This window comes from Myotis myotis, unplaced genomic scaffold (genome assembly GCF_014108235.1).
Source record: "Myotis myotis isolate mMyoMyo1 unplaced genomic scaffold, mMyoMyo1.p scaffold_m19_p_10, whole genome shotgun sequence".
Lineage (NCBI taxonomy): Eukaryota > Metazoa > Chordata > Mammalia > Chiroptera > Vespertilionidae > Myotis > Myotis myotis.
In genome coordinates, this window is record NW_023416314.1 from 74,374,222 (window position 1) to 74,401,974 (window position 27,753).

The following is a 27,753-nucleotide window of genomic DNA, read 5'->3' on the forward strand; positions in this document are numbered from 1 at the left end:
GGTAAGGGATGCAGCACCTTGCAGGGCCAGATGGAGGCTGGGGCACCTGGACTGTGTTACACAAGAGTGAGAGAAGTATGACTGATGTCACTGAGAGAGGCTGTGTCTGAGTCTGGAGTTTGTCTAAGTATGGCAGGAAGCCGCTGGAGGGTTCTAAGCAGAATGGTGGTCTGAGAGGCCTGTTCCTCGTCTGAGAGAGGAAAGAAAATACAATTTCCTTATTTACAGAGCACCTGGTCAGTGCCTAGCCCGTGGAAGTTACTAATAACGTCTTGGGTGTCCTTGACAAGGCACTGTGTCTCCAGAGCAGTGGTTCTCAACCTTCCTAATGCCGCGACCCTTTAATACAGTTCCTCATGTTGTGGTGACCCCCAACCATAAAATTATTTTCGTTGCTACTTCATAACTGTAATTTTGCTACTGTTATGCATCGTAATGTAAATATCTGATATGCAGGATGTATTTGCATTGTTCACGACCCACAGGTTGAGAACCGCTGCTCCAGAGGTTCATCAAATCCAGGCACAGAAGGGACGATAGCAACCAGCTCTCACCTCTCCCATTACTTTAAAGACACATGTACTGAAACCCAGAGAGGTTAAATGTTTTGCCTCAGGGTCACTCAGCAAGTCAGCAGCAGAGCTGGGACTGGACCCCTAAGGAGAGAGAGAATGTCAGCAGAGAAGCTTGGCCTGATACCAAAGCATTTATTGTGGGAAGGGCAGGATGATGCTGGGTCCAGTGTGGTGATGTCACTTGGCTATCTCAGTGAGCACAGCCCCATCTGGTCTCAGTGCCAGAGTTCTGGGGAGAGACAGGCTGTGAGAAAAACCTGAGCAGCACAGATCTGCAGGCGTGGATGGAGCGGAGTGGTGGCCTGCAACTCATGGACGAAGTCTTGGGTGTGAGCCTTCTCCCAGGGGCTGTTGGCTGAAGACTCGTGGACATGGGACTCCCCCTAGAAGAGGCCAGAGGTGGACATGAGGACAGTGGCAGACACCGAGTGGAAATGACAAGGGCTGGTTTATGAGTGCATTTGAAATACCCCCAAGAAAGCTCCGAAATCCTTGAGTGACACTTTGAGAAGGGCTGAGGTATGTAACAGGAGGTGAGACCAGTGAACTACGACCCTTTGCCAACCTGCCTGGCAGTCTCAGGAAACACAGGTCACATTTTATATTCATGCAAGAATACACAAATCCTTATCTTTGTCCATTCAGCAAAGACACCGCCACCACCTTAAATATCTACAGGCTCTTCCAAAACATTGGTTATTCTTGGAGCTAGTGCACACAGTATTAAAGACCCAGACCCGTGCGAAGGCAAGCTTTGGCCATGAGCGTACTGGTCCGGGCAGGACGGTGACAGTGGAAGGGTCACGCCTTTCATGTGGAACACAGCAGGCTGGGCAGCAGGAGGGTCATGAGCAGGGTCTTGAAGTCAGATCTCAGGAGACGCCTCCCAAAGTAGGGAAAGGGGGTCTCACCGGAATAAGACCCTGCCAGCCAATTCTCAGTTATGACTTCCTCTCCTTCCTGGACGAGGGCCCCCAGTCCTGCCTTTTGCACAGCAAAGCCACCTTTCTATTTTTAGGTGGAAAAACCTGCTATGCAATGTACTTTCCAATTTTAGGGCTCTTTCCTGGGCTCTGTTTCCAGTGACCGACTGGAAAAAAGTGTACATATTTGAAATCTGGCCAGTGGTTTGAGAGTCCACTCCCCGGGGAGGGTTTGTAAGAGGCAAGTGGTTCCAGACAATGACAGGGCCATGCTTTTAGGAGAAGGTCAGTCTGCGTCTTGCAGAGAAGATGTTAGCCTCCATGGCGCCAACTCTGCTACCTTCTGCCACAGGAAAATTTGAATCATGTTTTGTTTCTCTCAAAGGTGGAACTATGGCCTGTGGGGATTTCTGCTAATGAAGATGATGAAACTTTAGGCCGAATAAGTAAGAAAAGTCCAAGTTCCAAGAAAAGAACTTGCCAGCCCTTTCATGAGGTTCTCCCAATGGGTTCCATTCCCAACAGGAAATACAGATGTTGATAGAGGAGGGGCTTGATGCTTTACAGTAAACGAAACTAGACATGGGATGGGCTGAATGGGCTCTGAGTTACCTTCACTAAACAGGATCCAAGCCTGCATGGGAAAGGGTGGATGGAAGAAAGCCCTGGAAACCAACATCAAGTGAAATACAGGCGATAATCTTCACAGTGGGACTGGTGACTCTGAGGCAGTTAAGAGGGGAGGGGTCAGACCCATTGGCCCAATTAGACAGTTACGTAGCTGGCATTATTCAGACTGTCTGGGTCAGGCCTCCACTCCTAGGGGATGGAAACTGGGCTCGTTCTGGGAATGATGACTCACCTCTCTATAGATATGGAAATTGAGGATGCTCAGAGAGACTGTGGGACTCGCCCAAGAAAAGGCAGGTGGAAGGCAACAGAGACAAGTGTTGAAGCTGAGCCATCGCCAACAGATTCTGGGCTTTCTCCACTCGCGCACAATGGGGCAGGCACTCTGTTCTTCGTCTTGTTTTCCTGTAGAGGAAAGCAAATGGTAACCCAGAGAACAAACCAGAGGGCGTCTTTCCTATTTCCCTATCCCAATGATCCTTCTCTCTAACCTGTCCATGCCGGGTAACCGAATCATTGTGTCCCAGAGGGACAGTCTGGCAGGTGTGGCTCTGCTTGGGCCTATGGTGTTGAGATCCTGCCCTTGGAGAGCAGGTGCTGTCACAGCTGAGTGTAACAGCCCTTGGCCAGAGCACTTTGGCTTCCAGGATGCTGTTGGCTTTGGCCTGAGCAGCTCCGGTTCCTCCTCCCCTGCCCGTCCCTCTCATTATGCAGTGTCAGTGGCCCGGCCTCACATACACACTGGGCTTTGTCTGCAGAGATGCATGCCAAAAGGGGCCTGGAAATGGGAGTTGAGCTCCTGAGAAAATAGCATCTTTTTTTGGAAACACAAGCACCGCCACATGGTGTGTGTCCACAGGGCAGGGTGAGGCAGGGCTGGAGAAGAGAGGGGAGACCCACATCCACAGCTGGAGAAGAGAGGGGAGATCTATATCCACGGGAGGATGTGGGGGACTGTGCCCAGAGCTTCAGGCCCAGAGCCTGGTACTGCTTATAGGTATAAAGAAGAGGCAGAAAGGGGATGGGTATGGGGGATACTCCAAAAGGGTCCAGAGTTCCATTGCTACTAATTATGGGCATCATTTGTTGAGTTCTTACTCTATGCCAGACTTCCTGTTGAGCCCTTTACATACACATTCTACTTTCACAAAAACCCTGAGTGGTAGGTCCTCTCATTATCCCTGTTTTTCAGATGAAGACCCTGAGTGTGAAGGCATTTGCCCAAACTCACAGCAGTAGAGAATGGCAGAGATTTGAGAAAAGGTCTCGCAGATGACAAAATCCATATTCGACTAAGTACTTAATTAAGAACTCAGCCTTTGAGTTCTAGATGGCTCCCAAAACCAACAGACTTTCAGGAACAAGGTAGTACAGTGAATTTTAAATCTTTGCCGCCCCACAGTTAGTTGTCTGAATATCGTGCATCTAAATCCAGGCTGAGCTCCTCAGCGGGGCTACTGAACAGGGTTCATTAAATGCCGACTAGGAGCTCCGCCCACGACTGTCCAGTCCTGCAGACTTGCCAAGGCTGTCAACAGATTAACCACATTCAGACTAGATAAATACAAGACACCTGACTGGGTGCACTTCCTGAATTTTGTTGCCTGTGTAACATCAAGTCAGTATGGGCTGGTCCTAGTTCAGTGGTTATTGTCAAAGCTGGGTTAGAGTCTCCCACACCCCCAAACCCTATATTCTTCTTCTGGAGGAAGGCGGAGCTTTTTTGGCCCCTGCCCATGGGTTTCTCCTCCACACTCAACTCCACCCACCTCCATTTTGAACTTATAGGGGAGGAGCAGAAATAGATACAGAGAAAAGATCATGCTCCTTTGTTTCTCAAAAAGAGGTTAATGCCAACTCAGAACCACCTTTTTCAGCATCATTTCGGTCCTTTGTCACTTAGCCTCAGCAGGAAGAGGCAGTGGGAAATGGATGGTACATATAGTACCTGGAAGTGGCCTAGTTCATGGGGCTACAACCAAATGTTACTGAGGAGCTAGGACATAAAACTAGGCCACCAAGAATGCAATGCAAATAGGTGGCCAAAGCAGACATCACTAGTCAATCACAGCACTCCTCTGAATCAGGATGTGACCTATCAAATGCTCCTCAAGGGAGTGCTCTAGGCAGCCATTACCAATCTATCAGAGAAAATAAGATAAAACCTATTTTTAATGTGAACCAGTCTGTGGACACCTCATGGGCAGGGATCCTACCTTATGAAAGCTTTTGTCTCCCCTCAATGTAATCTAATGCAATGTCATCCCCTCAATGTTTGCTGAATGCATAAATGAATGTAGCTATTTAGACAGATGTGAAAAAAGTCCAGCACCTCAGTCAAAGGCAGAGCAAAGAGAGGGCATCCCAAAGTTGGAGAGCTTGTATCCCAGCATCCTACAGAGCTGTTAGAGAAATAATCCTTTCTACCTGTGTCTTCCCTCAATTAAAATATTCTCTGGTGGTGAGTGAGCTTTGGCCTTGGTCAGTCTACCAGGTTTTCTGAAGGACCTCAGCAGATGAAACAAAAATGAAGGACTTCCCTACATTGCCTTTAAGGTCTCCAGTCACTCTTCTGAAAGTATACTTTATATCCACATGCACAGACAGCTGGCTTCCTGTCCTTTGCCTTCTCCTGGCTCCACTACCAAGCTGGGCTAGCTCAAGCCGGGCACCCCTCCACTTGCTTAGAGTTCCACAGCAGCTGTCATCATCTGGTGGTTTTGATGCTGTAGGTGTCAAGAGTGGTGCTTCCAGAAACTCGCTTCCTATTTGGTTCCAGCTGCAACTCTTGAGGCAAAGCAAGTTCTGCATGTAGGGAAACATTCAGAAAGCTCAGACTGATGATGTCTGTGAAAGTGTAACTCCCTTCACTCCCAGCATGGACGAGCTCAGTCCTGTTAGAGATTTGATCATTTTCATGGGCTGTGCTTAAGGCCCTGCAAAGATTACTGAATGTAGCAAGATTGCAAATTGGCAATCACCATTTGGGGATCTCAATTGGAGAGATCTGGGGGGGGGGAAATCAGTTCTTTTGCAGGCTTTTAGCGTTTTGGTGAGGTTCCTGCTTCAGTTATGAGCAGCAGGGTTCTTCAGCCCAGCTCCTTGGTTGAGAAGACACATGACAAACCCTATTCCTTATATCCTGTACCCATGAAAAAACTCCAAACCAGTTCCAGTAACCTTTCCCATTAATCCTGGATGTCAACTCACATCCCTTCTCTAAGCAACACTCCAGGCACTCATTCCTATTACTCAGAGCTGGCAACTGAAGTGAGAAAGATTTACCATTGGATGGACCAAGGATTCCAAAGTAGAAATGAATGAAATGGGTTGAATAGTGACCACCCCTCCCCCAATTCATACATTGAAGTCCAACCCCTTGGATTGGGAGCTGTGGGAACCATGCCAGGCAGTCAAGGCCAGTGGGAACACAAAGGCCTTGTTATCAATACATAAGAATGACCAAAGGCCGCTCTGGGCATGTGCCTAGGCGGAATGTTCAAGGACTCTGAGCCTTGAAAATCCTAATCAGGCCAAGATACCATGAGTGTATGCAAGGACACACGGCACGCTGTGCCCTTCCGTAGCAAATATGATTGGTGTCACTGTTGGCACGAAGCCTTCTTTGTCTAAATGGTGTAAAAGTAGGTTACTGACCAGCTAGTTAGCTGGAGTAGGCTGAGGTGGGAGTGAGAAGACGTCTGCAGGAGTATGGAGAGAGGGCAACTAGGATGGAGTGTGTGAAGAAGTCTACTAGAGAGAGCAGCTGAGCAGGAAAGACAGGAGAAGCTGCGGAGCCGGAGAGCTCAGGTACCGCTACGATGTGAGGCGGTGAGTCTAGGAGGCAGCGTGCGGCTGCTCAGATAATAGCTGTGGGGACAGAGACTGCTGCTGTTTTATGGGAAAGATACATACAAGTGGCCAGTGGCCGGCTGCCTGCCCGTATGGACTTTGCTGTGAAGACTGTTCTTGTCTGGCCCTAACTGGTTTGGCTCAGTGGATACAGCGTTGGCTTGCGGACTGAAGGGTCCCAGGTTCGATTCCGGTCTAGGTTGCGGGCACATCCCCAGTAGGGAATGTGCAGGAGGCAGCTGATCGATGTTTCTAACTCTCTATTCCTCTCCCTCTCCCTTCCTCTCCGTAAAAAAATCAATAAAATAAATATTAAAAACTAAAAGACTGTTCTTGTCTGATGGCTATATAGCCACTGCCTTCAGCAATAAAGACTCATTCTTATATATCCCTACAACTTCTCCATCTCCTTCTCCATCTCCCAAGACCCTCTGCCAAGCTCTGCCCAGAGCCAGTCAGACCAGCAGAGCTGTGTGGTGCTCTTGCTGCTGGCTCTGACACTTGGCATAGTCGGCAGGATGGGAAACTGAGGCACGAGGATCCGAAAGATGTGCAGGTTCGAGCAGAGGACTCAGGAGCAGTGAGTCCCAATGCTCGGCCTCATGACAGGACTTTAGGGGTAAGTGCCCCGTCAGGAGGTCATTTTGACTGTGACACCCCTGAGGGACTTGGAAGCAGATCCCCAGAGCACTGCTTGGAGCAGGCGCGGCTTGGGAGAAACTGAACAAGAGAGCTAAGAGCGGCTCAGGACTTTCAGACTCTTCCAGAGACGAGGAGTCTGAGTGAGGGACTGGCCGAGACCCCCTTGGGTTGGGAGGACCGGAGGCCGCATGTTGAACTTGTAGACTAAGGTTTGCTGGGCAGAGGTGTGAGCCCGGCTGTGTAGGGGTTAAGCTGCCTGTGTGCAGCAAACAACTGTCTCCCGTGCCAGGATGCATTTTAGGGAGATTGGGCAGGCTGTGTTTGTGGCTAGAGAGAAGAAGCGGCCGCCACGCACAGACCTGACAGGCCTGCAGAGAACTGAGTAAGGTGACTCCTCTGCCACAGTCTGAGGTGCTGGTTGTAGCGAAGGGCATGGGTCACCCTGCATAGCATAGAGCAATGCCCTACGTGATGGACTTGGCTGATGCATCCTCAATGGACGTGACTCCAGAGAGTCAAGGACAGTTCTGCTTTGTGTAGGAAGTGAACTTTAGTCACTCTCCCTCAAAGATATTTGTATAGCCCTACCGTGTGTCATGTTTGGTAGCACGAGATTTGGCTGCCTGAAGCGGCCACAGTGCCAATAGTATGTTTCATTGTGTAAATATGTTGTATTAATCTTTGATTCTCTTGCAGGTTTGAATGCAGCTGCAGCAGTTGCTGTAGACCTGTGTTGGCCTGCAGACCTTGGTAGTCTTTGGGAGCAACTGGCAAGTGTTCAGTTTCCCACACTGAGCGCCATTGGTATGGCCGTGTGTTAGCTGTCCTGGAAGGGGGTACCTGGGGTTGAACCCCGGAAGTATTAAGGTGCCTAGCTGCCGAGAGGGCTGTTGCCCAGGTAGGTGGAGAAGGGTATCCATCAGGTTTTGGTCCCAGTTATGAAGGAAAATTGGGAGCCGATGCTCTCTTGTTGACAGACAGTTGGCAGCCAAGTGGGCTGCCTTGCAGGCCTGTGTGACCATGCCCATGTCAGGGGTGGCACAAACCTCAACTTTAGGAAAGTGGGGGAGGCCTGTTTGGAACAGAGGGAAGCAGTGAGCACCAGCCCTCTGTCACAGGAGTTACAGGCCTGGTGAGGTCCTGTGATATGTGAGACCTTGTGAAGGGATCAAGCTCATGTGAAGGAGCTACTCCCTTAGTCTGTTCTAAGAGGGCATGCCACCCCTCCCAGAGACCATGTGTGGTTTAAGGATGGGTCAAGTAGGGGGAACCCCACAACAGGGACAGCTGTGACTGCCCATTTGAGTATAGATGAACTATGTGTTTTGGTTAAAAAACTGGGAAGAGTAGCCCTTTGGCCATTAGAAGGACAAGTAAACTGTCTTTACAGACCTATGGTTGCCACGATGGCACAGGCAATAGGCCATCACCCATGTGGGGCAGGAAAGCCTCACCCAGGGATGGACCTACCTAGCCTAAGGGATTAGCCCAGGGGTGGGCAAACTTTTTGACTTGAGGGCCACAATGGGTTCTTAAACTGGGCCAGAGGGCCGGAACAAAAGCATGGATGGAGTGTTTGTGTGAACTAATATAAATTCAAAGTAAACATCATTACATAAAAGGGTACGGTCTTTTTTTTTTTAGTTTTATTCATTTCAAACGGGCCGGATCCGGCCCGCGGGCCGTAGTTTGCCCACGGCTGGATTAGGCTAAACGAGTGTATACGGAATTGTCCTCACGCTGCATGTGCAGATAAAAGCAACAGAGGAACTGTTGCGAAGACCTTTGCCTCGGCAGAGAGGGGAGGAACAGACAGTATAGACCTAGCCATGGTCTGTTACTAGGCAAGGGCCCTGATTAACCCTCCCATTCCCTTGGGGAACCAGGTACAACTATAAGTATAGTCGCACCTCTTGAGCCAAACCTGGCAATGTAACAGTACCCTATAAGGGGTACAGGCCAGGAGGGATGGAACCCACAGGTTTTGCTATTATGGCTGGAGTACTGGCCATAGCATGTTACAGTTTGTGTCGAACTCTGAGTTCAGGGAACTGGCAAGAAGGCCAGAGCACCCCTAGAAGGCCATGTTGGTGTAAGGGGTGGAGTGTGGGAATCATGCCAGGTCCCGGATAGTCAAGGCCGGTGGGAGCACAAAGGCCTTGCTATCAATACACCAGAATGACCAAAGGCCACTCTGGGCATGTGCTGAAATGGAGCGTTCAAGGACTCTGAGCCTGGGAATCCTAAGCAGGCCAAGAATGGGTGCAAGGACACACGGTACACTGTGCCCTTCTGTAGCAAATGTGACTGATGTCACTGTTGGCATGAAGCCTTCTTTGTCTAAATAGTGTAAAGGTAGGTTATTGACCAGCTAGTTAGCTGGAGTAGGCTGAGGCGGGAGTGAGAAGAAGTCTGCAGGAGTATGGAAAGAGAGAAGCTAGGATGGAGTGTGTGAAGAAGTCTGCTAGAGACATATGCCAAAGGAATTTCTTCACTGATACTGCTCCTAGGGCAATGGAAACTAAAGAGAAAATAAACAAATGGGACTACATCAAAATAAAAAGCTTTTGCACAGCAAAGGAAATCATCAACAAAACGACAAGAAAGCCCACTGCATGGGAGCACATATTTGCTAATGTTATCACTGATAAGGGTTTAATCTCCAACATTTACAGGGAATTCATACAACTTAACAAAAGGAAGATAAACAATCCAATCAAAAAATGAGCAAAGGACCTAAATAGACACTTTTCAAAAGAGGACATTCAGAAAGCCAAGAGACATATGAAAACATGCTCAAAGTCACTAATTATGTGAGAGATGCAAATCAAAATGACAATGTGATATCATCTCATACCTGTCAGATTGGCTATCATCAACAAATCAACAAACAACAAGTGTTGGAGAGGATGTGGAGAAAAAGGAACCCTCCTGCAATGCTGGTGGGAATGCAGACTGGTGCAGCCACTGTGGAGAACAGTATGGAGTTTCCTCAAAAAAACTAAAAATGGAACTCCCATTTGACCCAGTGATCCCACTTCTAGGAATATATCCCAAGAAGCTAGAAACACCAACCAGAAAGGATATATGCACCCCTATGTTCATAGAGCACAATTCACCATAGCTAAGATTTGGAAACAGCCTAAGTGCCCATCAGCAGATGAGTGGATTAAAAAACTGTGGTACATCTACACAATGGAATACTACACTGCGGTAAAAAAAAGAAGGAATTCTTACCATTTGCAACAGCATGGATGGAACTGGAGAGCATTATGCTAAGTGAAATATGCCAGTCAGAGAAAGATAAATACCACATGACCTCACTCATTAGTGGAATATAATGAACAACATAAACTCATGAACAAAAACAGATCCAGAGACAGAGAAGCATCGATCAGATCGTCAAACCTCAGAGGGAAGGCAGGGGAGGGTGGGAGTAAGGGGGAGAGATCAACCAAAGGACTTGTATGCATGCATATAAGCCCAACCAATGGACACAGGCACCAGGGGGGTGAGGGCATGAGTGGGGGAGGTGGGGTTATAGGGGGATGAGGACACATATGTAATGCCTTAATGAATAAAGAAATTAAAGATTGAAGAAAAAAAAAAGAAGTCTGCTAGAGAGAGCAGCTGGGCAGGAGAGACAGGAGAAACTGCGGAGCCGGAGAGCTCAGGTACCACTACGATGTGAGGCGGTGAGTCTAGGAGGCAGCGTGCGGCTGCTCAGATAATAGCTGTGGGTTCAGAGACTGATGCTATTTTATGGGAAAGATACATGTTCACCAGCCGGTGTCCGGCTGCCTGCCTGTATGTACTTTGCTGTGAGGACTATTCTTGTCTGACGGCTATATGGCCACTGGCTTCTGCAATAAAGACTCATTCTTATACACCCACGACCTCTCATGGCTCTCTGTCTAAGACCCGGCATCCTAGGAGGTCCAGCCCCAGTCGAGGGGCTCAGAGAGGACACCTGTTACTAGTGAGCAGGGGATGAAGGAGGAGCTTGGACTACGTTCCCAACAGCTAGTACAGTGGGCAGGGTTCGAGAAGAACCAGCCCTGGCGTAGTCGGATAGGAGAATTTAGAGGAGCACATGGGCTCGCAGCCACTCAGACATACTCAGAATAACTCAGAGCCCCCAGAGCTCGGGCCGGGCTCCTGCGGGGCTGTGCTCTGACAGGACCTTATTTGGAAACAGGGTTGTTGCAAATGCAGTTAGGAGGAGGTTATACAATTGAAATGAGATTATACTGAGGCATATAACTTGATCCAATAAGACCAGTGTCCTTATTTTTAAAAAGAGAGATTTGGTTATAGAGGCACCCAGGAGAATACTACCTGGACATGAAGACAGCACTAGATAAGCCAAGGAAACTATTAGAAACTAGGAAAGAGGCATGGACGAGGCTATCACAGCCCGAAGAAGGAGCCAGCCAGACAACACCTTGGTCTTGGACTTCTAGCCTCCAGAACTGTAACACAATACATTCCTGTTGTTTAGGCCACTCCGTGTATGGTACTTGCTACAGCAGTCTTAGAACACTTACACACAAGTCAAAGAGAATCTTGCCAATGGAGCACAGATTATTTCTAGGAGGTTCAAAGAGACAGGCAATTTAAACAGAAAGGCAACTTGAAAACCAGATAGACAACTTCTCTCCCCTCAGCCACAAACTCATTTCACAAATAAAGAAACCCAAACCCCAACTAAGATGGCGGCATAGGTAAACACCGGGAAATTAGCGCCTCACACAACAATTGAAAATTACCACAAAGGACTGAGCAAACATCATCCAGAACAACACGAAGGCTGGCTGAGTGTAAATTCCACAACTAGAAGGAAAGAAAAGCACGCTGAGAGACAGAGGCGCTGCGGAGGTGAAGTGCAGAGGTACGGCGGCGCGCGCGCGTGCGCGCGCGCGGAAAGGGGGTAGCACCTGAGGACGCGGCTGACTTTTTGAGTCACAAGCTCCTGACTGCTCTGAACTCCGGTTCCGGGAAGTCTCTGGGGACCCAGGACTCATACGGGGAGAGGCTGGTCTGTCCGGCAGCGAGCGAACTTGAGGGCGGCTTTCCCTCAGAGGTGCTTGCAGCCGTTACCGGAACACTGAGACGCGCTACTCCGGGCGGAGAATCGGCCATGGCCACTTTCTCCGCCCTCTGACTCCCTGAGACCCCGCCCCACCCAGGCTGCGGCAGAGGCTTTTGCATGTGAATGTACCTAACTGCAGCCGAACCAGGCAGACCTGGAACTTCCAAGAGAAGGCCCAAGGCCCCGCAGCGGCTTGCATTGCTTCACAGCTGAGCCTCTTCGTGGCTCCTGCTGTGTGGCCTCAGGCAGAGGCTGAATTAGCACCTCCTTAGATCCAGGAGCCACTGTACCCAGTGGTCAGAGGGGGTCCATCCAGACTGCAACTCCTCAGATCCATAAGGGACGCACTCAGGGAGCAGACTCAGTGAGCACCAAAGCCCCACTGAAGCAAGTCTTGCCCCAGAAGGGTGTCTTCAGCACAGAAGTTCTCCCACTTTAGACACAGCTGATTCTCACAGCCAATTGGCCTGGAGGTCAATTCCTCCCAGTGATTCTACAACAACCAAGGCACCAAGAGTGCACCAAGAGTGTCCACCCCAGGTAACTGGGGAGGCTGAGCTACTGGGCCCTACAGGACACCTGGCGCACAGGGCCACTCTATCAACACAGGGAAGCTGCCAAAATGCGGAGACAAAGAAACAGGTCACAAATGGCAGAAATGGAGGAAAGCAAACGATTGGATATAGAGTTTAAGGCCACGGTTATAAGGTTTTTCAAGAATTTTATGGAAACCGCCGATAAATTTAATGAATCCCTCAATAAGTATAGGGAGACCATGGAGGACATGAAAAAGGACCAACTAGAAATTAAGCATACACTGACTGAAATAAAGAATAATTTACAGAGATCCAGCAGCAGAAAAGAGGATCCCAAGAATCAAGTCAAAGATTTGAAATACAAAGAAACAAAAAATACCCAACCGAAAAAGAAAAAAGAAAAGAGATTCCAAAAATATGAAGATAGTGTAAGGAACCTCTGGGACAACTTCAAGCGTACCAACATCAGAATTATAGGGGTACCAGAAGGAGAGAGAGGGCAAGATATTGAAAACCTTTTTGAAGAAATAATGACAGAAAACTTCCCCTACCTGGTGAAAGAAATGGACTTACAAGTCCAGGAAGCGCAGAGAACCCCAAACAAAAGGAATCCAAGGAGGACCACACCAAGACACATCATAATTAAAATGCCAAGAGCAAAAGATAAAGAGAGAATCTTAAAAGCAGCAAGAGAAAGACAGTCAGTTACCTACAAGGGAGTACCCATACGACTGTCAGCTGATTTCTCAACAGAAACCATGCAGGCCAGAAGAGACTGGCAAGAAATATTCAAAGTGATGAATAGCAAGAACCTGCAACCAAAATTACTTTATCCAGCAAAGCTATCATTCAGAATAGAAGGTCAGATAAAGAGCTTCACAGATAAGAAAAAGCTAAAGGAGTTCATCACCACCAAACCAGCATTATATGAAATGCTGAAAGGTATTCTTTAAGAAGAGGAAGAAGAAAAAGGAACTCTTACCATTTGCCACAGCATGGATGGAACTTGAGAGCGGATAAATACCACAGGATCTCACTCATTTGTGGAATATAATGAACAACATAAGCTGATGAACAAGGACTGATCCAGAGACGGAGAGGCATTGATTGGACTGTCGGGACTTGGAGGGAAGGTAGGGGAGGGTGGGGGTAAGGGGGAAAGATCAACCAAAGGACTTATATGCAAGCATATAGGCCTAACCAATGGACATGGACAACGGGGGGGTGAGGGCATGAGCGGGGGTGGGGGGGTGGGGGGTAGAGGGTAACGTGGGGACAAGGACACATATGTAATATCTTAATCAATAAAAAATATATTTAAAAAAAAAAAAAAAGAAAGAAACCCAAACCCAGAGAAGTCACATGGTTTGACGAAAGTCACTGAGCCATCTGGTCCGTGGTCAGAGTCAAGGATAAATATTTTGGCCATCACTTCCCTGTGTCTGATTTCTATGTTATTTTGTCATTTGCTTACATGTACATCTCCTCTAATTCACCATGACACCTCGAGAGCAGAAGCAATAATCCTGGAATCTGGCATGTTGCCTCACATACAGCAAGCCCTCAATAATATTTGTTAATAATAAGAGTTCATATTTCAGGATCTTCACACGGTCCTCTCCATGCTGACCAAGAAATGGTGCCTTTCCAAAAACAATTTCCATGGTGGAGAATAGGAAGCGAGGCTCTCTATGTCTCTATGTGTGGACAGCAACTCCCAATGGACAGATGAAGCCCTGTCCACAGCCGGCTGGGGCCAAGCAGCCTTCTGCTGACAATGTGGTGCTCTGGGTGGAGTAGCCACTAAGTCTCGCCAGGCACCCATGACCTTGGCCAGCTTCTTTCCGCAACTACAAATTCATATCCCTTCCTCAGCTGAGGGTCTCATACGCTTCTTTTTAAAAACATATATTTTTATTGATTTCGGAGAGGAAGAGAGAGATAGAAACATTAATGATGAGAGAGAACTATTGATCATCTGCTTCTTGCATGTCCCCTACTGGGTATCCTGGTCATGTACCCTGACCAGGAATCGAACCATGGCCTCTTAGTTCATAGGTCAATGCTCAACCACACCAGCCAGGCCTTATATGCTTCTTAGAGTCAGGGACCCTCTTATTTATCCCTGCACCTTCTATATTCCCATGTTCAGCTCAGATCATTGCAGATGTTCAATGAATGTGTATCGGCTTGAACCAACCTCGTATGCAGTTGCCTAGCTGTTGAGCACAAGGAGAGAAAAATTTACAAGGTGTTATTTTGCTAAAACATACCTCTGAGGGGGATCTCGTGCCTTGTTATTTGTAACTCTTCCCTTCCAAAGCTGCAAGAGTGTTGAAAGAAATCATTATCAAGATGACACTTTTCAGCACTTAAAATGTCTGCCCGGGTTTAGAGAACAAAGCTTCAGTTAGCCCAGTCTCTGCAGGAAAATCTCCCACGAAGCTCCCTGAGGATGTAAATTTTACATTGAACTTGGTTGTCCATAATAAACACGTTTGTCAAAGACAAAGATGTGGAACACATTTTATACAGACAGTAAGTTCTGAAGATCATGATGATGACATTAAGTCTATTCCACATTACCAAGTAGATTAAATACACTTACGGGGCGACTTCGTAGCACTCACATCTTACTGTCACAGTCAATTTTGGTACTTTTTATGGTTGAAATGGGTTCTGAGGAACAGAATACAATTTGTTTTTCATTGAGCTGATAGGAAATCAGGATTGGCCTCCACGGGCTCTGTTTATGACCGCTGTTCAAGACCTGCCTTGACTGAGAGGAGGGAGTCGCTGGGGTCCATTTGGTCTACAACATAACTGGGGCTCGAGTGCAAAATAAGCATGTGGCTGGGAAGCTGAGAATCAACCCGTTTTGCTGCATGCTGCCTCACCCCATCGTGCCCTCTGGGGATGACAACCTCTAGCACACTGGCTACTCAGATGGGGGTGGGTGAGAGGCCCCTACCAAGTCAAATGCACCATGGCACTGCCAGCCCAGGGCAAGGACACACTACCATGCCCCTCTCCAAGACGCTGTGAGTGCATACCCAACCACAACACTCCCTACACCTGTTCCCAGATCTCCCACAGGGAGCAAAAGATAGAATAGGGTCTCCCTGCCTACTGGCTAACTGGTAGCCACGTGGGCAAAGGATGGCAAGAGTCAAGGAGGGCAGGAGGAGGGCAGGTAAGGTCTGGAACACCAGGGGCTGGGGGTGTGGTCACAGGACCACTAGTGAGCTGAGCTCTAGTGTCCTATCATACTTCAGTTACAAAAGACATATTGAAAGATAAATTAAGAAATGCAAGACAGCAATGGTAGTGCGCTAAAACCCCAAGCAAGGCCTTCTGAGCATGAGTCTGGGGTGACTGCCCGGGTTGTTTGCCCATGAATCCTTCCCTGCCTAGGACATATGCATAGGGGCTCAGTTTTCCATATGGGTTTTAACAGACGTGTTAGTCACGTGTTGAGTGTGTACTGCTTTGTTCAATGTCCAGTGAACGCTAAGCTAAACTAGATCCTAAAATATTTGGTGTTCAACAATTCTTTTCTTCTTGTTTCTCCCAAAGAACTTAGAGTAGAGGTACATGACACAAATGCACTAAAAAACACCACATTAATCACAGAAGTCACAGCCTGAGGTGCTGAGAGATCAAATGTTCTGTTGTACATACGTGGAGTTGAATGAATGACAGTTTTAATCATACCAACACAGACTTTATTCTGGAGTCCCAGGCAGAAATGGGAGAAGGGATCATCTCAAGTTCAAATGTGAGAAAGGGGATGAGGAGGGAGGTTTCTGAGAAAGATGTTTACTGGCTCAGAGCCTCAGCTCACATCATTGATGCGTATGCATCATAAAGCAATTTCCACTCTTCAGGGAGAATTAGGTAATGATGCGCCCTCAGTAACTATAAGAAAAATGAAGACATGCCTTAAATGTTGTGGTTAAAGGCTGGAAACCACAACCTCTCAGCTCCTTACTATTGAGACTTCTTAATAACAAAATCCCTTCCTGACTCTGTGCGTAATTGCCCGGAGAGGGGGCAGATGAGGCCCTACCATCCTAATGCCTATTGCGTTGGTTCACTGGCTCCCTGCTGCCTGAGAGCTTCATGCCAAATGGCTGCTGGGAGAAGTCATGCAGCCAGCGGATGGATGGAAATAGCCCTGCCCGCTGGGAGAAAGAGGATCTTGGAGCTCTCTTCTCACCCTCACGCAAATACCAGTGAAGCATTTTTGCACCTCTGCCAGTTGCTATAGAGACCGTGTGGGGAACACATGTAAATATTCGGCATGTGTAAGACAGGCGAAGGTCCTCCAGTGCAATGTGGTTGGTTCCTCTTCTTGACTTTTCTCGCTCTGGCCCAGGGCTGCAGTTCACAGCCACATCAGTAAGCCTTGTGGTTTCAGGCCTCAAACTTGTGAGGCTCATTTTTAAGAAACTCTTCTACCAGGAAGGACTGGGAAACGCCCCACATATCGGGACATGAGACCCAGGTTTGAAATGCTTTCCTATTATGTTCCTGGTAGCCGTAACTGACTCCGCCTCCACCTTCTCATCTGTAAAATGGGACACATACGTCCTGTTCATGTGGGGAGAATGAGAGTGGACAAGCTTTGTAAAGATGAAAGCATTAGCTGTGTTTGGCAGCATTATTATGTAATTACTGTATACTGGGTAGGCACTGGCATGTAGGAACGTGGTTCATCACCAGAATTAGAGGTTAGGTGGCATTGTTCCTTCTCAAGGTTTGGTGTGGCTGTCTCTACACCATCACTTTGTTCTGCTGAAGGCTGGGCTCAGAGGAGGAATCCTCCGCCATAGGACTTTGCTCCTGGCCCATCTCCTTCCACTCTACTGGGGCCTCTGTGGGGATCCAGGGCACCATCTCCCAGCCTGACATCCACGTGGAAACAGAACGACTCAGCTGCCAATCTCTTCTGCCCTTTGAAAAACCCAGGTGTTTTCTTATTATACAAATACACACCCAAGACTTAGAGAAGCCGGCAGAGCCAACAGGAAGAACCTCCTCCTCAAAGAGGCGCGGAGGACCAGAGAGTACCTGTGAGCAAACCCTGGTTTGAATCCCAAAGGTGCCTCTTGAACTTGGGCTTTATGTGTGGTTTATTTTGGGGTGTGGGAGGAGGGGTGGAGCCAAGGGTTAGGGTGTTGTCCTGATGACTGATTGACTGCCGCTACCCATGTGGAGCCTCTCATCAGACTGTTCCTCTCTATCTCCTTGGTAACCCGACAAGGTGCTATAGTGACAAGAGGAAATTGCAAACAGAATCAGTCAGCTGTGAGGAGCTGGGCCTCCCTCCGCCCTACCAGGTCTCCATTCCGGAGTTCTGGATTGGTGTTTGTGATGTATCATTCAGTCAAATGCACCAGCCACTCCAAATTCTGGCCTTCGGAAGAGGCAGCCTCGCCCATGTTTCGGATGCTACACACCCAGTCAGTGAGCGGATGCTGGAAGCCAGAGCCTGCGGGCTCCAACCATCCCAGCCCAAGCCCCACCTCTGAAGAGCAGAACTCAGCAGGCAGGAATGTGAGGACAGTGTGAGTAGCAAGCGCAGAGGGAAGATGAGTGGGGAGCTGAGAGAAAGGCAGAGAGAGCCCCGCCTGGTCAAGAATTCTCCAAATTCTCTTCCCTTGATATTCCACACCCCAAATCTCCCAAATAAAATACACTTACATCAGAATTTCCATGAAATTGGAAAGGGGAGACCAAGAGCATCTTGTGGTATTTTGTTTGTCTGTGTTTGCTTTGCCAGGAAAGGACGCAGAATTAAAGGGAGGCATGAGAGAGGGAAGCTGAGATGCTGACAATAACGTAGAAGCAACAGAGAAGTCATTATTCATTGAGTAAATATTGCGTGAGAATCCACTGCAGACCAGGCCTTGTTTTAGATGTTGGGGAAACTAGAGCAAACAGAAATTTCTGACCTCATGGAGGTTAAAATCAAGTGAGAGAGGCAGAAAATAAAGATGAGAAATTTATAAAAAATGACAAGATTACAACAAACTATTATGAGTAAGTAAAATATATGGCGCACAAGCACACACACACACACACACACACACACACATAAAGCAGAATGGAGGGTAGGGAGTGTGGAAGGGATCTGCAACCTAGGATAGCATAGCCAGGAGAGTCCTCACTATGAAAGTGGCATCTGAGTCCAGTCCTGGCCAGTGAGATCATGAGCTGTGTTGGTACCTGGGAAAGGAACATTCTGGGCCCAATCAGGAAGCCAGTGTGGCTGACGCAGTGAGTGGGCAGGAGAGAAGAGAGGAGTAGGGAATGTGAGGTCAGATGGGGCCTTGAGGGCCACTGAGAATGGGTAGGCTTTTCCTGAGTTAACAACGAGACGTTGGAGTGTCTTAAACAGAAAAGTGGCCTGATTTGACTTCTGTCTAAAGGATCATTGTGGCTACTTCATGGAGAATAGATTTGGGGTGGAGGTGGGGGGCTGCTGATACCCAGAGTCTTTGTTAAAAAGGGGACTTGGAAAGTGTTAGGTTTGAGACAAGAACACCCCCCAAGCTTTCTGTTATGTTTTCGGAAGGGCTGAGAAAAACTGGAAATGGGAGAGTGTGGGTGTGATTCAGTGTTAATTAACGGTGTTCCCACACAACCTGAAATCATCTTAGCTGTCACCAGTGGTTTATCTCCCACCTCTTGGAAAGTGTGGTCTAGAGAGAAGCCAAACATTCACCACACATGGATGCTATAATTTATCCAGACCATGGAGGCTCTCGGCAGGCAGCTGCTATTCAGATATGACTTAAGAGACACTAAGCCTGACCCTCCTTCACTCCATCGCTTGGACAAAAACTCAAAATGTAAAATATTTCATGTAAGTGCAGTGGGGTCACTCAGTGACCCACATATTCTCAAACATGCAAAGATATGCAGCGTCTTTGTTTCCCATCAAATCGTCCTTGGAAACCCCAACCCCATGGAGCATGGAGGAGACTGCACCTGCACAGTCAGTCTCCTGACATCAGCACCTGCTTCTCTGGTTAGTGGACGTGTCATTACCATGTAGCTATGAGTGTGGGAATCATCTTGGTGCCCTCTGTTCTCGATGGGCTTCCCTGCTGGGTGTCTAGGCCCTGTGCTAGCATCCCCCGAGGTGCCCCTGGTCTAGTTTGTCCTCTGGCATGCAATGGCATCCATAGCCACGGAACATTGACACCACCATTGTCCCTGGAAATCAAGCTCCTTGACCTTACTGGCCTCCACTTCCCAAGTTCAGGCCTCTGTGTTTCCAGGGATCCCCCTTGAACTCCCTGACCTTCATGTGGGAATGGAAGTGTAGGTCACATCGCTAACTACCAAGATCCCTCATTTGCTAATGCTGCACTGTCCTACTCAAGCCATGTTAGACACGATGCCAAGGCAAAAGTGGGGCTTCGGGTTTTTTTCAGCCTCCTCCAGGCTATGTGTGGGAAAGTAGGCCATTTGTCCCAATACTCCTTAGTCTCCCTAAACCTTTCTGATTGCTTCTATAGTTCCGTCCCCAACAAGGCTTGGCCCCAAGAAAGAGGCAAGGTAAGATCTTGATGCGTGAAGTTCTTACCCTGTCTCCACCTCTCTTCTCCTTCCTGTACTCTCCTGAACAGGAAGAACAGTGCCCCTTCCCCGCTTCTTTGCTGGTAAAAATGTATCCCTGAAAAAAAAATTTTTCCGTGATAGAATGGCACCTGTCCTTCCCACTTCCCCGGGGCCACGATGGTTGTGTCAAGTGTGCCTCAGAGAAGCAGACGTGAGGCAGAATTAAGAATGCAGAGGTTTATTAGGGAGCAACACTGGTGAAGATAAAAGAGGAAGAAGGCAGAATTGGACGGGCTCAGACCACAACGCGTATCAGAGGAAGTTTTGGTCAACCCGAGGGGGAATTCCAGAACAAAGATTGCTCATTAGAGGAGTTCACGTTGAAGAGAAATGTCCAGGCCGACTAGCTGCTCTGTGCTCAGCCATTGGCTGGGGGCTGCCCCAGGAAGGGGGAGGCAGATTCTAAGTCGCTAACAGCTATAGGCTGTAAGCTGACTGCGCTTCTTACAATAAAACAGCAACGCCTTTCTGGAAGAGAGACCCAAATGGCACCTCCAACACTGCCACAATGATGGGAAAGTTGCTAAAGAAAAGATTGATAGGGGACATCAATCATATCGGTTTAATATTTTCTACATAAGGTATGTATTAGCCAAGCCCTTAAAGTCATCATAATATTAGCATAACATGAGCCCACATCCTCTGCTATGCAAATGAGGCCTATGCACTGAGACCATAGCACAGAGCAAGACACACAGATTTGAGTTGTCCTGAACCTTTCCTAAGGGCTGGCATAATGCTTTAAAACCATACGCATGGCCTTCACAGAGCTTTCTGCTTTTTTATGTGAGGCTTTCTGTAAATCCCAAAAATGCCCATTTTAATTCAGTGTTTGCAACCAGCGAGTGCCCAACAGTTCATCTAAACCCAAGTTTTTTACCAAGACAGCCTCTGTGTGCTGCCAGAGAAACTTCAGTGGTTTGTCGATAGCAAACTAATGGTGGTAGATGGCTAGAATCTCGAGTCAAGAAACTTCCTGTGAGTCAGAAGCCAATCACCCAACTGTCTGTTCACCAGGTTTCCTTCCTGTGAGTCACTTTAAGAAGCTTGACTTCTTCATTCTGTTTTCAGCCCTTTTCTGGTTTAATCAATGTCAGCTGAAGCCATATTATAATTCTTGGAAGTGTTGATGGATGTGATGGCCTTTGGAAAGAAAGTGGTAGAGAGGAGATGAAAGAAAGTGAGAAAAGTATCTGCATGTGGAGGGAGGGAGAAGCAAAATAAAACAAAACTGGAGGAGACACCAAAGGACTTGAAATTTCTTGCTATCCCAGGAGTCAAAATATTGCTTAGTTTAGCCATAATTTATCACAAAGGCAACCAGTTTCCTGGGCCAGACAAAATGCAAGACTCCAGGAAAATTTGAATTTCAAGTACCAATTTTTAGTAGAATGCAATATTTCAGACATAACATATCAAAATTTTTTCTTTGTTGATCTGAAATTCAACTCAATGTTCTGTATTTTTATTTGCTAAATCTGGCAGTCCTTTCTTGGAGACATTTCAATCTCACTACTTTGGGTTGATGAGGGTGATAAGATATCACACTGAAGAGGAAATGGAGAGGATAGCACCATCCTCCTACTTTCTAGCAGAAAGATCCAGGTTATTTGGACTTGATAGTTCCTTCCTTTGGGGACAGCCTCTGCCTTCCCTGCTCAGCTGAGCACTGAGCACTTCAACTTGACCACTGTTTCAAACCCATCAGAAGGTCACTGAAATTGTACTTGCTGTCCTAGACTTGGTATCTTGCATGGCTCAGATAAACTTGGATCCCACAAATCTACTGAGACTCATTCTTGCCTTAATCCCCACCATGTTTGTCCTATCAATAGAACTGAGCTTTTGCTTCAGTTTCTGCCTATATCTGAGGTCCTGAACTCTAGATCGTTCAGCTGTGGTTTTGAGATTCTGCCTAGACTTTTACCATTTTTCCCTTTTAAGAGGTTGCCTTTAGCCTATGCCAGCCGTGGGCAAACTACAGTCCGCGGGCCGGATCCGGCCCGTTTGAAATGAATAAAACTAAAAAAAAAAAAGACCGTACCCTTTTATGTAATGATGTTTACTTTGAATTTATATTAGTTCACACAAACACTCCATCCATGCTTTTGTTCCGGCCCTCCGGTCCAGTTTAAGAACCCATTGTGGCCCTCGAGTCAAAAAGTTTGCCCACCCCTGGCTATGCCTATGGAGTGTCTTTAAACCAAACACATCACCTAGAACCACAATGCTGACTCTGCCTCACCATCTTATAGAACAGGGATTGCCAAACATTTCTGTAAAGGGCCAGATAAAAACTATTTGGGCTTTGTAAACCTTCAGTCTCTGTCACAACTAGTCAATCCTGCCATTGTAGCATGAACAGGCATGCGTTCCAATAAAGCCCAATTTACAAAAATGGTCATGGCTGGATTTGACTGACCCCTAATTTGCTGACTCCTGTTCTAAAAAAGTCTGTGACCTTGTTCTTCCTGCCCAAAAGGTTCCACTTAGAAATAGATGTTGGCCTATTAGCTCATGGGAGCCACATCTTTTCTACTTGCCATGATGGTGACAGCTGCTCCGTGCCCCATCAAGGGACAGTCCTATTTTCCAAACTCAGTGTCCTAGTCTTGGGCCTGGCAGTTCCCAGCTTTCTTCTTTCCGTCTACCAGCCTCTACGGTGCCAGCATGTCTAGAGAAAATCCAACTTCTTTCTGCTTTTCTTTTCACAAACCAGTGTCCACCCCCTTTCTTTCCCTAAATATTACCTTAGTTTAAGACCTAGTTGGTAATGCTTTGGACTGGTTCTGTCTCTTCTTTGGACTTTTCATCTGCCTATTACTGCTACATAAGCTGATGAGACTACCTACCAGTGCAAGGCATTGCTTGTCTTATAATAATTACAGAATTAGAGAAAAATCATCTCTCTCAGATGATTAACCACCCCTGCCCCCAGCCCCCGGCAGAACCAGGTAAAGGCAGCCAGTGCATGACTCCAGGGCTACACATGTTGTGCTTCAGTGTGAAGAAAAATCAACATTATCTATTTATTGTATCGATGCTTTTATTAGAAGCAATAATATAACCTTAGAAAGGCCTTATTATGGTATGAAAATGCAAAGTAGATTTCACAAGCAACCAAATACATGTGTACATAAACCCACTTATTCACCAGGGAAGGATTTGGGGACCTAATAAAAGAATTTCAAAAATAAAGTTTTAAATTAGAAAAGATAACAATTTTGAAAGAACTCTACACAAATCTTTTCAAGTAATGTTGATTGACACTGACTGCTGCTCTGGGTCACTTAGACCACCTTATTCTACCCATCCTTTTTCTTTGTGGGATACGTATTTCTCTCAAAGGTTGAGTGCAATTGAAGGCTTTTAAGCCAAATCCTATTTTAAATACACAGATCTCTCTCTTTAATTTTGGAGTCTTCCTTTCCTCATTAAAAAAAATGTTTTCTATTTATTATTTTTTCATTGTAACAAATTTCCAATAACCATTATACCCTTAAATTGAAACTCCCTACATTTACTTAAGAAGAATGCTTTTTGAATTATCTGAATTCCTTCAAGCCAGTCAACTATCATTTAATTTTGTTAGAAGGGATATATACACTTGCTGCTGATCTAAAATCAAGCTGGGTTGAGATGGCATCTTTGAAGAGCCCCTTGAAACATTTAGGACTCTGACCACATGAGGTCAGCTATGAGGAAACCTGAGAAAGGCACCAGGGCTTATAGGTCTCTGTAAAATGTGATTACGCACTTCCCAACCACCAGGCAGAACTTTAGTTGTAAGTTATCAAAGAGTAGGAAAATGATCCCATGTCCAGGTTACCACAGATGAATGGTGGCTTTGGGTCCTACGTAGAGTAACTGAGAAGTCAGAGAGCTTCATTCTCTAAGTCCAGGAAAGCAACAACATAAGAAGAGAGAGTATCAACCCACCTTGCTTCCTATGGACTTCCATAATATCATCTCTCTTAAGGAGATGACATGATGCAAAATTCATCTAAACAAGCACCCAATGGTGAGTTTTAGACCATTTTCTCTATCACAGAGACCTCCCCATATATTACATAAGGTCACGGAAAAGGGGTGAGCAAATAAAGAACAGCTGTGGGGTAGACCACCAGTGGTGTCTGTTGCTGGAGCAATTGGGTTGTTCTTCTCATAGAGGCAAAGTGACATTACATTAAAGGCATCCTAAGAGATGTGAACTACCTTCATGAGATCTTGGATATTACTGAGGTTCTAGTTCAGGGCCAAGCGATTCCGTTTTTAAATCCTGCTGCGACTCTCCAAAGAACATTTTCTAGTTACATGTAAAAGCAAGTCATTAAGATTTCAGCTTGCGTTTATTTCTATGTTTGGCACGCAGTTCATCAAACCTCAACCTCACCCTCTGAGCTCACAGCCCACAGATATCTCATAGCACTTACTAAAATGTGTAATGATTTGATATGTTTATTACTTTGCCACTCCCATCACTTTTACTGTAAGTTTCATCTGCCTTGTTCACCATTTTTATTTTTTTTTTATGGAAGCACATGGCACCATGCCTGGGACATAGTAGTCACAAAAAAAAAAAAAAGATATTAAATTATTGAATGAGTAAGTCAGAGAATGAAAAGTTTGGATGGGTAAACTATGAGTCATATCTTTAGAACAGAAAAGGCACCTAGTACTATTAATATTTTCACCAAATTTTGTTGAGCCCAAAAAATTGTTTTTACTGCTTACCTGTTATCCAGTGGGGAACGCCATGGAGAGGTGGCCAAGAAAGGTGCCTTTCCATTGACTTCTATCAGTGTTTGCACGGGGAGTTTGGCTACATCAATAGAACTGCTCTCTCACCAGCTACAAGAAACAGAGGGTGAATTGTCATTCATATTTGTGTTCTAGGACTCTGGTTGAAGGCAAAAGGGAATTCTGTCTTTCCAACTCTTCAGGGATCTTCAAGGATCTCAAACTCCCCAATTTTTATTGCTGTGTGCTGAGTTCCCAGAGCTGACTCGGAGGGAGTCCCATCCTGAAACAGGTGGGCACCAGTTGCGTAAACACGGCCCCCAGTTTCAGGTGGTGGGCTCCTTGGACTACTTTCCCTCTCAGGCAGGAAAGCAAAGAGTAGAGTCTCTAGTGAATGGCAGGAACGTGGAGAGTGGGGGGTCTTCAGACAGGCCCCAGCTAAAGACTTTGAAGACCATGGAATAGCTATGTCTGTCCACTGCTCCTTTATCACAAAGGAGAAGAGAGCAGGGGAAAAAGGGTCAAGCTGAGAGTGGGAGGGAGTGGGTAGGGAAACCAAGTTAGAATCATTCAAAAGAATGGCTGTAAGGTAGGAAAATTATGGCATCTCTGGAAAGTGTAGGTCAATAAACATCATTTCTGCTGCTATTATTTCTCCAACATCCCTCCTCTCTGTGGCTGCTTTTCTTGGCTGCTACTCCCCAGACAATTCCCAGGGAACCTGGGTGGTGACAGTAAAGTGAGGAAAGGAGAAGACTGGGCGGCATTTCAAGAGCTTCTTCCCCAACATGCTTCTTCGTTTCCCTTATAATCCAGTTTTAGAAAGAAAAACTATGGGAAGAGATTCTTACTGCAGATGTCCACAGCCCATCGGCCATTTCTTCTCTTTGCTCAAACCTTAAAATCCTGTAGGGTTTTTATAAACTTTCTAGCAGAGGCCCTGCTCAGCTGATGATTCATTATAAAGGGAATTTTGGAAAAGTTTAGGATTTTCAGTCAATGGGTAAGACAGCTTCCTCGGAGGAAACCTTCCTCCAGCCCTCAGCCTCTGGCTTAGTGTCAAATGGTGCTCTGCCTGCGCAGGGACAAAGAACTCTTCTGGGAGAACAGAATGCTCTGGGCTGGACTAGCAAACAGGCAAAAAGAACACCAGAGGAGAGGGCCGTGGGTGTTTGACAAACCAGTTCTAGACTGGAGAAGCTTAATCTCAGGTTGCTAGTTCAAATCCCCACTGAGCTGAGGACAGGGAGAGGAGAGGATGTTAACTGAAGATGTTTGCGTGTTTCCCTCACCGGATGGTTGGTCTCCGCTGAGGTCCAATTTCCAGGACTTGGTGTTGTCCCACTTACCCTCACACCTGCAACAAATCAGCCATCTGGCACAGGTGACGCGGGGCCAATTCTTCCAGCATGAGGAGATCTCATTCTGCAGCGGAAGCAGGATGTAAGGCAGGGCTGATCTCAGAGGGCCATCCCTTGGATGACTTCTCCTTTCTGTCTATATCCTTTTCCTAAGTGATCTCACCCAGTCTTTTAGCTTCAGCCAACACCCAAATTTACATCTTCAGTACCAACTTCTCTGTTGAGCTCCAGCCTCTTTATCTCCAACTGCCTCCTTATACAGTAATCTCCACGAGGATATCTAATAGGCTTGGACTAAACATGTGCAAACAGTATTTTGAAAGCTTCCACCACACCTGTTCCACCCACATGTCAGTTGACAAGAACTCCATTCTTCCAATTGCTCAGGTCAAACATCTTGACTCCTCTCTTTGTCTTACAACTTACTTCCAAACAGTAAACCTTGGTTGTCGCTACCATGAAAGAGATCCAGTTCTCAACATCCTCACCACTGGTCCAAGGCACCATGGTCTCTCAACTGTATCCCCATAACAACTTCCTGATCGGGCTCCTTGCTTTTGCTTTCTATTCCCCTTTTCTTTCTATTCCCTCCCAGCAGCCTGAATAAGTCTTAAAAGTTAAATCAGATCATGTCCCTCTTTCCACTCACAAGCCTCTATCTCATTTAGAGGCAAAGCCACAGCCCTTACAATGGGTCTAGGAGGCCCTAATGATCCCTGACTCCGATCTCTGCTGTCTTCTTTGCTCGTTCTCTGCCTGCCACACTGGCCTCCTGGCTGTTCCTCAGACACAGAAACGGTTCCCTTCTCAGGCTCCCTCGGTGTGGAGCATTCTCCTCCCAGGCACCCACATGGCCACCCCTCTTCTCCAGGTCTCTCACCTTTGGGTGAGGTCTTCCATGACCACTCTCCACACAAACAAAACCTTATTCTTGGCACCTGCTACCTCACATCCCTGCCTTGTTTCTCTTCGTCACATTTGCTTGTTGACTTGTGTGTTTTCTATCTTCACCTGAATGTAAGTTCCATGGGAATAGGACCTTTTTTGTTCACTGTTGTCTTTGCAGTGCCTATAATAATAGTAGGTGCTTAATCAATATTTGTCAGGTGAATGAATGCATGAATTTCTGATCTACTTTCACTTTCTGATCCCAAGATGACTGTTATTCCCAGATTCAGCATTTCAGTTTTCTTAACCATAAAAGGATAGGGGTGAAGTTTGATGGTTTTATTTGAGGATAGAGTTTTTTAATGACCTTACAAGGAAGATGTTAAACTTTAAAAAAATCCGTAAAAACCCAATAAATTTTTTCCATTGTGGCTAACACATTTGGTAAGAACAACAAAGTCACATCCAGTGGGGAACCTGAATTTGGGAGTGTGTCAGAAACAAGGTGGGGAGAAACATTTTATCATTTATTAAAATAAAGATTAGCCTTCATTTACTTAGATAAATCTTTCTTCCTCAGTAGAGCATACCTACAGAAAAGTGCATGAATCCTAAGTGGATAGTGCAAAGAAAACCACCCAAAGTAACCACAACCCAGGTCAAGAAATAGAAAAGTACCAGCATTCAGGGCCCACCTCATGGCCCTTCCCACAGCTACCTCCTTCTTGCTTTTTAAAGGGACCACTATCCTGACTTGTAGCACCATAGATGAAATTTGCTCGTTTTTGAACTTTGAATAAATGGAATCAGACAATATGTGTTCTCTTTGTAACTAGCTTCTTTCATTCCACATTATATTTGTGAGATTCATCAATGCCGTGC

The 27,753-nt window shown here is 46.6% G+C and overlaps 1 long non-coding RNA gene across 2 annotated transcripts; it reads right to left on the reverse strand.

Annotated features, from left to right (window-relative positions):
• Positions 1 to 624: 624 nt before the first annotated feature.
• Positions 625 to 27,753, reverse strand: LOC118665143. Of its 2 annotated transcripts, none has more exons than XR_004970551.1 (4): positions 25,915 to 27,753; positions 24,617 to 24,733; positions 2,361 to 2,533; positions 625 to 958 (listed from the first exon to the last, which is right to left on the reverse strand). It is a non-coding gene; the product is annotated as an uncharacterized LOC118665143 (long non-coding RNA). The 2 variants fall into 2 exon arrangements; XR_004970552.1 differs by having other exon boundaries at positions 626 to 958; positions 25,972 to 27,752.